The sequence below is a fragment of the Bubalus bubalis genome, chromosome 1, assembly GCF_019923935.1.
Source record: "Bubalus bubalis isolate 160015118507 breed Murrah chromosome 1, NDDB_SH_1, whole genome shotgun sequence".
Lineage (NCBI taxonomy): Eukaryota > Metazoa > Chordata > Mammalia > Artiodactyla > Bovidae > Bubalus > Bubalus bubalis.
Window position 1 is genome coordinate 47,643,530 of NC_059157.1, and position 11,757 is coordinate 47,655,286.

The 11,757-nt window shown below is 45.9% G+C and overlaps 1 pseudogene; it reads right to left on the minus strand.

Annotated features, from left to right (window-relative positions):
* Positions 1-10,152: 10,152 nt before the first annotated feature.
* Positions 10,153-10,889, minus strand: LOC102409091 (annotated as a pseudogene).
* Between the last annotated feature and the right edge of the window lie 868 nt (positions 10,890-11,757).

Consider the following 11,757-nt stretch of genomic DNA (forward strand, 5'->3'; position numbering starts at 1 on the left):
TTTTTATCATAGGGGATTAGAATGCAAAAATAGGAAGTCAAGAGATACCTGGAATAACAGGCATTTTTGGCCTTGGAGTACAAAATGAAGCAGGGCAAAGACTAATAGAGTTTTGCCAAGAGAATGCACCAGTCATAGCAAACACCCTATTCCAGCAACACAAGAGAAGACTCTACACGTGGACATCATCAGATGGTCAATACTGGAATCAGATTGGTTATATTTTTTGCAGCCAAAGACAGAGAAGCTCTATACTGTCAGCAAAAACAAGACCAGGAGCTGACAGTGGCTCATATAATGAATTCCTTATTGCCAAATTCAGACTTAAATTGAAGAAAGTAGGGAAAACCACTAGACCATTCAGGTATGACCTAAAGCAAATCCCTTATGATTATACAGTGAAAGTGACAAATAGATTTAAGGGATTAGATCTGATAGACAGAGTGCCTGAAGAACTATGGATGGAGGTTCATGACATTGTACAGGAGGCAGTGATCAAGACCATCCCCAATAAAAATAAATGCCAAAGTCAAGATGGTTGTCTGAGGAGGCCTTACAAATAGCTGAGAAAAGAAGAGAAGGGAAAGGCCAAGGAGAAAAGGAAAGATATACTCATTTGAATGCAGAGTTTCAAAGAATAGCAAGGAGAGATAAGAAAGCCTTCCTCAGTGATCAGTGCAAAGAAACAGAGGAAAACAATAGAATGGGAAAGACTAGAGATCTCTTCAAGAAAATTAGAGATATCAAGGGAATTGTTCATGCAAAAATGGGCACAATAAAGGACAAAAATGGTATGGACCTAACAAAAGCAGAAGATATTAAGAAGTGGTGAGAATACCCAGAAGAACTATATAAAAAACATTTTCATGACCCAGATAACCACAGTGATGTGATCACTCACCTAGAGCCAGACATCCTGGAATGCGAAGTCAAGTGGGTCTTAGGAAGCATCACTACGAACAAAGCTAGCGGAGGTGATGGAATTCCAGCTAAGCTATTTCAAATCCTAAAAGATAATGTTGTGAAAGTGCTGCACTCAATATGTCAGCAAATTTGGAAAAGTCAGCAGTGGCCACAGGACTGGAAAAGGACAGTTTTCACTCCAATTCCAAAGAAAGACAATGCCAAAGAATGCTTCAACTACTACATAATTGCACTCATCTCACACGCTAGCAAAGTAATGCTCAAAATTCTGCAAGCCAGGCTTCAACAATATGTGAACCATGAACTTCCAGATGTTCAAGTTGGATTTAGAAAAGTCAGAGGAACCAGAGATCAAATTGCCAACATCTGCTGGATCATCGAAAAAGTAAGAGTTCCAGAAAAACATCTACTTCTGGTTTATTGACTACATCAAAGCCTTTGACTGTGTACATCACAACAAACTATGGAAAATTCTTAAAGAGATGGGAATACCAGGCCACTTTACCTGCCTCCTGAGAAATGTGTATGCAGGTCAAGAAGCAACAGTTAGAACTGGACATGGAACAACAGACTGGTTCCAAATAGGAAAAGGAGTAGGTCAAGGCTGTATATTGCCACCCTGCTTATTTAACTTATATGCAGAGTACATCATGTGGAATGCCAGACTGGATGAAGCACAAGCTGGAATCAAGATTGCTGGGAGAAATATCAGTAACTTCAGATACGCAGATGATACCACCCTTATGGCAGAAAGTGAAGAGGAACTAAAGAGCCTCTTGATGAAAGTGAAAGAGGAGAGTGAAAAAGTTGGCTTAAAGCTAAACATTAAAAAAAATGAAGGTCATGGCACCTGGTCCCATCACTTCATGGCAAATAGATGAGGAAACAGTGGAAACAGTGACAGACTTTATTTTCTTGGTCTCCTAAATCAGTGCAGATGGTGACTGCAGCCATGAAATTAAAAGATGCTTGCACTTTAGAAGGAAAGTTATGACCAACCTAGATAGCATATTCAAAAGCAGAGACATTACTTTGCCAACAAAGGTCCATCTAGTCAAGGCTATGGTTTTTCCAGTGGTCATGTATGGATGTGAGAGGTGGACCATAAAGAAAACTGAACACCAAAGAATTGATGCTTTTGAACTGTGGTGTTGGAGAAGACTCTTGAGAGTCCCTTGGACTGCGAGGAGATCCAACCAGTCCATCCTAATGGAAATCAGTCCTGAATGTTCATTGGAAGGACTGATGCTGAAGCCAAAACTCCAATACTTTGGCCACCTGATGCGAAGAGCTGACTTATTGGAAAAGACCCTGATGCTGGGAAAGATTGAGGGCAGGAGGAGAAGGGGACGACAGAGGATGAGATGATTGGATGGTATCACTGACTCAATGGACGTTGAGTTTGAGTAGCCTCTGGGAGTTGGTGATGGACAGGGAGGCTGGCGTGCTGCAGTCCATGGGGTTGCAAAAATTTGGACATGACTAAATGAATGAATTGAACTGAACTGATGAATTGATTTTGCTTAACATGAAACAGGAAATCTCCTTAGAAACTTTATATTAATGTGAAAGACTCTGAGAAGTCTTAAAGGTGTTCACTTAATCTTGTCTAACCGCTTGTTTCTCAAATATATTTGGAACCTCTTTTTATAGGGAAGAATGGCTGAAGTCATTGAAAGCTGCCCACTTCTGGTCATTCTAGTCTCCACCTGTCTTCAGTGGGACTCCCTGGGTAACCAACTTAGAGGGGGATTTGTAGTCAGGATTATTTTGGAGAGTGGTCTCAGGAATATGGGTGTCCCATGTGGCACAGTGGTAAAGAATCCCCATGCCAATGCAAGAGATGCAGGTTTGATCCCTTATTCAGGAAGATCCTCCGGAGAGGGTAATGGCAACCCTCCAGTATTCTTGCCTGGGAAATCCCACAAACAGAAGAACCTGGTGGGCTACCGTCCATGGGGTCACAAACAAATAACAACAACTCTGGATCGTTACTGGTAATGGCAGGAAGGAGGAAGGATTGGTTGGAGAAACTGAATAACAGTGAGGTGAATCAGTCACAACCAAGGTCTCGGCCCGTCCCAGAGGAGGAGGTAAGATGGTCTTTCAGGGCTGTCCTGTCTCAAGAGAATGGAGGCAGAACTTTATATCCCACTTTGACCATCCCTGGTCTGGGCTATCCCCAGGAAAGGGTGTGACTTTGGGCAAAATGGCAGTTTTCAGCTGAGGACAGTTCCCAGAGAATGACTTTGCAGAGCGCCACCAGCATCCACAGTCCGAGCAGTGAGTTCATCCTGCAGGGCATCTGGGCAGCATACCACAGTATCCACTACACCACCACCCCATTACCTCCCTGAGCCTGAAGCCAGGGTCATTTGTCATTTGTAGTTGCCCTTGAACTGTTGTTTGTCTGATGGTAGAGATTGTTTCTCTTTTACCTATGACTCTAGCAGGATTTGCGCTTCCCAGGTGGCTCAGTAGTAAAGAATCTACTTGCAATGCAGGAGACACAGATTCGATCATTGGGTCAGGAAGATCCCCTGGAGGAGAAAACGGCAACCCACTCCAGTATTCTTGCCTGGAAAACCCCGTGGACAGAGGAGCCTGGCAGGTTGCAGTCCAAGGGGTTGCAAAGGGTTGGACACAACTCCGTGACTGAGCATGCATGCCGTTAGCAGAAGTGACAACAGAATACCCAGGGAAAGCTGTCTCTTTCAAGAAAAATGGGCAAAGACATTGGTCCTTTTGGAAGTGAAGAATATTCATTCCTGTGTAATTGATTTGCAAACACTCCACCCACTCCATTCATCCGTATCATATGCCAGCCACCGTAAATATTTGAGTGCATGCCTGGGGAATGCTTGGGCCTGGCTAGGAGTCCAAGGGGCAATTAGTTCAACCAGAACCAAGGTTCCTCTGACTGCACTGCTCTTCACATCTGTCCCTAAGATGGACCAGGCCTGACTGGAAGGGCTTTTTAATGGAGTTCCTCTAGAGGCACTGATTCTGCAGAGTTTGCAATGGATTCTTTTAGTGTCCTGTTGTCTCCAGTAGAACAAGAACATGTGACGTATTTCTGTGTAGCACATCACCCCAAAATTTAGTGGCTGGCTTCAAACAATAACAACGTACTAGTTCTCAGGGTTCTATGGTTTAAGAGCTGAGACGGGGCTTAGCAGGCTGCTCTGCTCCAGGCAATGTCAGATCAGATCATATATATGGCTGCATTCAGTTGAGGCTGAAATGTCCAAAATACCCACTCATCCCCATGTCCTCTGTCTACATGGCCTCACCATCCAGGACTCCACCTTATGACATAGCAGATGAGCAGCGAGAGCAAAGAACCCGGAATGGGTGCCAGGTAACTCCCGCCCTGTGTTATTGGTCAATGCCGTTCTTAAGACCAGCTCAGAGTCAATGGGAGAAGCTGAAATAGACTCCGCCCCTCAATGGAGGCGAGGAAGAGAGGATGGCCATCTGAAATGCACTGTAGTGACGACCCTCTCATTTCTATAGAGTTCTGACGAATCGCTATTAGAAGCAGGTTTTTTAAAGAAGGGGCATATACCCATCCCTTTCATGTACCCTGAGTCTGGAAGCACACTTTTGGGAAACTCTTTCCAAAATACTCTGCTACAGACATAGAGAGATGGGCTGTCTCCTGGGAGGAGTTTTTCTATGCCACCCTAGGGAGGAGTCAACAGGTGTGTGAACTTCAGCATCAGGAGGCCTTGCTGTTTAGCTTCATTGCTGCTGCTGCTGCTAAGTCGCTTCAGTCGTGTCCGACTCTGTGCGACCCCATAGACGGCAGCCCACCAGGCTCCGCCGTCCCTGGGATTCTCCAGGCAAGAACACTGAAGTGGGTTGCCATTTCCTTCTCTAATGCATGAAAGTGAAAGGTGAAAGTGAAGTCGCTCAGTTGTGTCCGAGTCTTCGTGACCTCATGGACTGCAGCCCACCAGGCTCCTCCGTCCATGGGATTTTCCAGGCAAGAGTACTGGAGTGGGGTGCCACTGCCTTCTCCGGTTTAGCTTCACACCCCCCTGCATAACTCCGTTCGCTTCTCCCAGTTGTGACCATCACCATCGCCATCATGTCACCATTATTCATCATCAGGGCAGGCCCTTTATTAGGCACCCAATGGCTTGTCCAGTGGTGCTGGGAGATGGAGCGCAAACACAGGAAGGCTCAGAGCAGGGCTGCCTGGGGTGATGCCCAAGGCTGAATCGGAGGTTCCAGAACCCCTACGGAGGCCACACAGGCCAGAGCATGAAGGTTGAATGAGCGCCCCAATGCATAGCTGGGGGCTTACACCATGTAAGCTCAACAGAGGCGACAGGGTCAGAGGACCACAGCATAGCACTTTTTTTTTCTTCTTCTGAAATTTAATTTTCATTTTATCTTGGAATATAGTTGATTTACAATATTGTGTTCATTTTAGGTATATAGCAAAGTGATTCAATTATGCATATACATACATCATTATTTTTCAGGTTCATTTCCCATATAGGTTGTTACAGAGTATTGAGTAGAGTTCCCCATGTTATATAGTAGGTCCTTGTTAATTATCTGTTTTATATAGAGCAGTCTGTATATGTTAATTCCAAACTCCTAGTTTATCCCCCACCCTCCGCACCAAACAGCATGGCATTTTGCCTTCAAGTTCTCCTGGTCCTGCTGGTTACTGGGGCTCCAGTTCAGTTGGCAGAAAATTAATTCACAGAAAAACCCTTTGTAGAAACTGGGAAATAGATTCCTCAGTCTGGGTCTGAACAGATTTTGGCTTCTCCACCAAAGGCAGAGACACATGAGGGGCAGGACGTCCATCTGCAGTCAGAGAGGACAGTGAAACTCATACACAGGGCCGAACTCATGCGTTCATATGTAAAAATGTGATGGGCAAGTGCTTGACCCAGAAACGCGAAGCAGCAGCAGGGCCAACATACAGCTGTGCTGGGCCAACGGATTTAGAGGAAATTAACTGCAGTGAACGGAACTCTAGTGAATCTACAGGGAGATGAAGACTTCCATACATTGTCTGTCAATTCAGCAAGTTACTGAGTTGATCACTTGGCCAGTGCATGATGTGGCTGGCAGCTTTTTGCAACTCAGCGCATTTCCATGTGCCACTTGAGACCCCGAGCACATTTTCTCATTGGAGATGACCACTTAGTTGCTACCTCACAAGGTAAGGCAAGGTAGGAGAAAGGACTTTGGAAAGTGTAAAGTGTTCAAAAATATTAGTCTTTACAAACAGAAACAGACTCACAGGTTTCAAGAATGTGCTTATGGTTGCCGGGAGAGGAGAAGGCTGGGGTGGGGGGAGGCATAGTTAGGGAGTTTGGGATGGACTTGTACACACTGTTGTATTTAAACTGGATAACGAACAAGGACCAGCTATACAGCACAAGGAACTCTGCTCAATGTTGTGCGGCAGTCTGGATGGGAGAGGAGTTTGGGGAGAATGGATACCTATATATACACGGCTCAGGCCCTTCACTGTTCCCCCGAAACTATTAATATCCAACACTGTATGTTAATTGGCTATACCCCAATAGAAAATTAAAAAGTTAAAAAAATTAGTCTTTAAAGAGAGGAAATAGATGGGGCAATAGTGGAAACAGTGGGAGACTTTATTTTTTGGGCTCCAAAATCACTGCAGATGGTGGCTGCAGCCATGAAATTAAAAGATGTTTGCTTGGCAGGAAAGTTATGACCAGCCTAGACAGCATATTAAAAGCAGAGACATTACTTTGCCAACAAAGGTCCATCTAGTCAAGGCTATGGTTTTTCCAGTGGTCATGTATGGATGTGAGAGTTGGACTGTGAAGAAAGCTGAGCACAGAAGAATTGATGCTTTTAAACTGTGGTGTTGAAGAAGACTCTTGAGAGTCCCTTGGATGGCAAGGAGATCCAACCAGTCCATCCTAAAAGAGATGAGTCCTGGGTGTTCATCGGAAGGACTGATGCTGAAGCTGAAACTCCAATGCTTTGACCACCTGATGCGAAGAGCTTACTCATTGGAAAAGACCCTGATGCTGGGAAAGGCGGGAGGAGAAGGGGACAACAGAGGATGAGGTGGTTGGATGGCATCACTGACTTGATGGACATGAGTCTGAGTAAACTCCGGGAGTTGGTGATGTACAGGGAGGCCTGGCGTGCTGCAGTCCATGGGGTCACAGAGTTGGACATGACTGAGCGACAACTGAACTGAACTGAAAGAGAGGAGAAGGCTGTGGCAGAGGATGAGATGGTTGGATAGCATCACTGACTCAATGAACATGAATCTGAGCAAACTCCAGGAGATAGTGGAGGACAGGAGAGCCTGGCGAGCTACAGTTCATGGGGTCACAAAGAGTCGGGCATAACTTAGCAGCTGAATAGCAGCAACAACAAAAGAGAGGACTAAGTACATTTTAGCAGCAGTCAGTGTAAAGATAAGTTCACAGAAAGACTGGAGTGGATCACACTGACCTGGGAAGAGTGTGTGTGTGTGTGTTGGTCACTCAGTCATGTCCGACTCTTTGGGACTCCACGGACTGCAGCCTACCATGTTCCTCTGTCCATGGAATGCTCCAGGCAAGAGTATGGGAATGGGTAGCCATTCCTTTCTCCAGGTGGTCTTCCTGACCCAGGGATGCAACCCAGGCCTCCTTTACTGCAGGCAGGTTCTTTATCATTTGAGCTTCAGGGAAGCCTGGGGAGAGCGTGGAACCACCTTATATGGCTCTCGTCCTCTAGGTCTCTCTCTGCATCAGAAGCAGGTTCTGCTCCTCCGGGGGAGATTCCATGGTACAAATAGGCTTTCAGGAACTTCCTACTGTGATGTCTGATTAAAAACAGGCCTTTGGGATTCAAAAGCCAATCCTTGGCGAGGAATGGAACTGATACAGCTGTAGCTCTCAGATCTAGGAGAGGGATAATGATGTAAGAACCCAGAACCCTTCCTTCTGAATTAGAAAAGGATGCTCGTGGCTGTAGGGAAAGGATAATAGGAGAAATGAGTGCATGAATATTTGTGGTCCCTGAGAAAAAAAGGGTCCTCTACCCCTCTTCCCCACTGGCTGAACCCAGATGGGCGTTAAGAGAAAGGTCTATGGGCTGGATGAGGACAGGGGTTTGGCTTCATGCTCCAGATTCTAGCAGAGGCAGCAAGTACCCAGAGAGAAATGAGACTGTGGGTGTCAGCAGGCATATAGGTGGTCCCTGCTTTAGAAGCCTCACAATGTCCCCTGGAAGGCCAAGGGCTACATGATCCAGCAGCTGGAGCAGAGGTGACAAAAGCCCAGATGTGTGCACCCTCCTTTCCTGTCACCTGGGGGCCCTGGGAGCCTCCTCTTCCCCAGATAGGAATTACTCCTGGAGGAAATTTACCCAGGAAGTGGACTGAGGTGCCTTTCTGCCAGCTGAATGGGGCCTTGAAAGAGAATTCAGGTGACACTCCTGTTGTAGACAAGGGGCCTCCCTGGTAGCTCAGTGGTAAAGAATACACCTGCCAATGCAGAAGACACTGGTTTGATATTGGGGTCAGGAAGATCCCCTGGAGAAGGAAATGGCAACCCACTCCAGTGTTCTTGCCTGGAGAATCCCATGGACAGAGGAGCCTAGCTATCTACAGTCCATAGTGTGGCAAAGAGTCGGTCACGACTTAGTGACTAAACAACAACAACCCTGTTGTATAATAAAGTGTTTGGCTGGCTTTCATTTTCAGTTCATGAAAAAGAACCTCTAAATCTTTGGAATTTCCTAGGTGACAGGAGAGTCTTTGTTACTCATGAGCCTCTTGGATCACACCTAAGTTTATACTAAGAGTTATGATGACCCAAGGCTAGGACACAAGAAAGACCAATCACGTGATGAGAGTTGGGGTCTGACCGGTCTGACCTCGGCAGGGGTGGGGGTGGGGAGAGAGAGGGAGGAGGGGAGGGAGGTGGGAGATCGATTGCCCACATGGGCAATGAGTCAGTCTATCAGGCTGACATAATGAGATTCCTGTGAAAAACTCTGGACTTTGAGGCTGGATGGAGCTTGGCGGCTGGCGATCTCATTGATGTTCCAGGAGGGTGGCATGCCTGCGTCCACAGGGAGGATCACAGGGAGGACCACAGAAGCTCTGCATTTGGACTTCTCAGACCTTTGCCTATGTGAGCATTCACTTGGCTGGGCCTGTCCTGGCTCTTTTATAATAAAACAGTGATTGTAAGTAGAGCACCTTCCTGGGTCCTGTGAGTCCTCCTGGGGAATTACTAAACCCGAGGAGTTGTGGGAAGCTCTGAATTTGTAGCCAGTCATCAGAAGTGTGGATGGCCTGGGACCCCCCCAGGAGTGTGGCCAGAGTGTGAGGGAAGGGCTGTCCTGTGGAGGACCCAGACTTCAACTTGGGGTGCAGTGGGCCGGGGTGGGGAGGTGACTGGCTAGTCGTGCTAGAACCGTGTTGCAGTTGGTGGCAGAAGAGTTACCAAAGACTAAAGTTGCACACTCACAAAAGGAGATGTGAGTACCTCCTAGGGTTGGTTTCAAGAAGCAAGAAGAGGCAGGGAAAGCTATTCTCATGGTGCTTGGGACATAGAAGAGCTCAGTCACTGTCTACATGTATTGTTTACTGTTAATCTAATTTTGGGGAAAAGTCCACTCTTTCTCAAGATTATGGTTCCTTCTTCTCCCAGATCACCTTTTTTTTTTTTTCATGGTGAGAGGAGGACATGCAGAGGGGGACTAGAAAGATTCTTGGAATAGTCCTCTTCAGCTCTTGTTTTGCTTCCATGATCATTTGTTCACTTATTAATTTTTTCTCACAAATAATCCCTGATATCATAGGTAGGAAGGGGCCAGGAGACCAGGGGGAGGCTTTGGGAAGAATCCAGACATTACACCATGGTGGCCCGGATAGAGGTGTGAGAAGTGGTCATATTCTGGATATATTTTCTTCCTTTTTTTTTTCTAGTCCTTTAAAAAATACTTTTATTTATGGCTGTGCTGGGTCTTTGTTGCTGTGCAGACTTCTCTTGTTGCTGCTAGGCGAGGTTACAGTTGCGGTGTGAAGGCTCCTCGCTGTGGGCGCTCCTTTTGTGGTGGAGCACACACTCTAGGGTGTTCAGGCTTGTGGCCTGTGGGCTCAGTGCTTGTAGTGCTTGGGCTTAGTACCTCTGAGGCATCTTCCTGGCCCAGGGATCGAATCTGTATCTCCTGCATTGGCAGGCAAATTCTTTACCACTGAGCCACCTGGGAAACCCCTTTCTTTCTAGTTTTATTGCTTGAGTACGACAGACAAGTTTATGCAATCAAGCCAAAGGCTGCAGATGACGCGTATTTCCGGTTGAGGGGAAGGACTTGTTTGGTCTTGTAATATCCAGCCCACCAGTGAATAGGGCTCTCAGTCAGAATCAGATGCAATTGAGCATCTTTATCCTTTCTTTTCCTCTCAAGATGCTTTCAAACAGCAACTGCTTTCTTAATTAAATGGTAGAGATCCTCAGGAAAATCAGGAGCTAGTCCTTTAGACTTAGGAATTCTCAAGATTTTCCTGCCTGTCACAGAATGTACTGTGCAACAGCATGTGAGTCTCTGAGGACCACCCCGATTTGTGAGGGAGTCAGGCTCTTTTTGACCAGTTTGTAGGTCTGCTCCTTCATGACCTCAGGCATCAGCTTCAGCCAGGTGGGGACCCTGTGATGGGGGGACAGAGCCAACTGGGACAGGCCTTTCCGGGGAGCATGCACGCAACCCATGATGGAGGCGGTCTGGTGCCAAAGCAGAGAGATACACTTTCAAGTTTAGGATTTGCCGACAGATTGGATGCAGGGTTAGAGAGAGAGAGGAAGATGCCGCCCAGGTTTTGGCCTACGTCACAGCTGCCACTCACTGAGATGGGAAAGGTTGCAGTGACCTTTTGGGGACCATCTGCTAGTCCTGCAAAGTCACAGCCTGTTTGATCGTTCCCAGGTGGGTTTATCACTTTTTATTTTTTACCAAATTGAAGGCAGGAGGAGAAGGGGACGACAGAGGATGAGACGGTTGGATGGCATCACTGACTCATTGGACATGAGTATAAGCAAACTCTGGGAGATGGTGATGGACAGGGAGGCCTGGCGTGCTGCAGTCCATGGGGTCGCAAAGAGTCGTACATGACTGAGCGACTGAACAGCAACGATTTTTACCAAAATGGCCAGTTTGTTCCAGCCTTTGGTGGAACTTCCCATGGAGAGCTCCATCTTTACAGACAAATCAACTGCTTTTGATAAGGCTGATGTTTGGTTGGTCCATGGAGCGCTCCTTCACAATCATTCATTTTGAGTGTTTATTTGGAAAGTGTGTATATGGATACATTTAATGTGGTGGCGATTGAAAACAAATTTTAATTTTAGGTCCAGTCTTTGGAGTTGAACTCTCTTTTTCACATGGCTTCTGTCTCAGTGATAAAAAAAAAAAAAATTAATGTGCGATTTTTTTCTTTCTTAATTGAAACATATTTGACATGTGACATTGTGTAAGTTTCAGTTGTGTAACATGTTGATTTGGTACATACATATATTGTAATATGATTGCCACTGTAGTGTTAGTTGACACCTCTATGGCATCACATAGTTATTTCTTTTTTTTGTGGTGAAAATATTTACGATATAGTCTCTGAGCAAATTTGATGTTTCTAATAAAATATTTGTTGTCAGACATGACTGAAGAATTAACATTGTTATTTATAATCATCATACTGTGCATTAGATCTCTAGGACTTACTTATATACTAGTTGCAAATTTGTATTATTATTATTATTATTTTGGCCACTCTAGGAGGCCTGTGGGATCTTAGTTCCCCTACCAGGGATTCAACCTGGG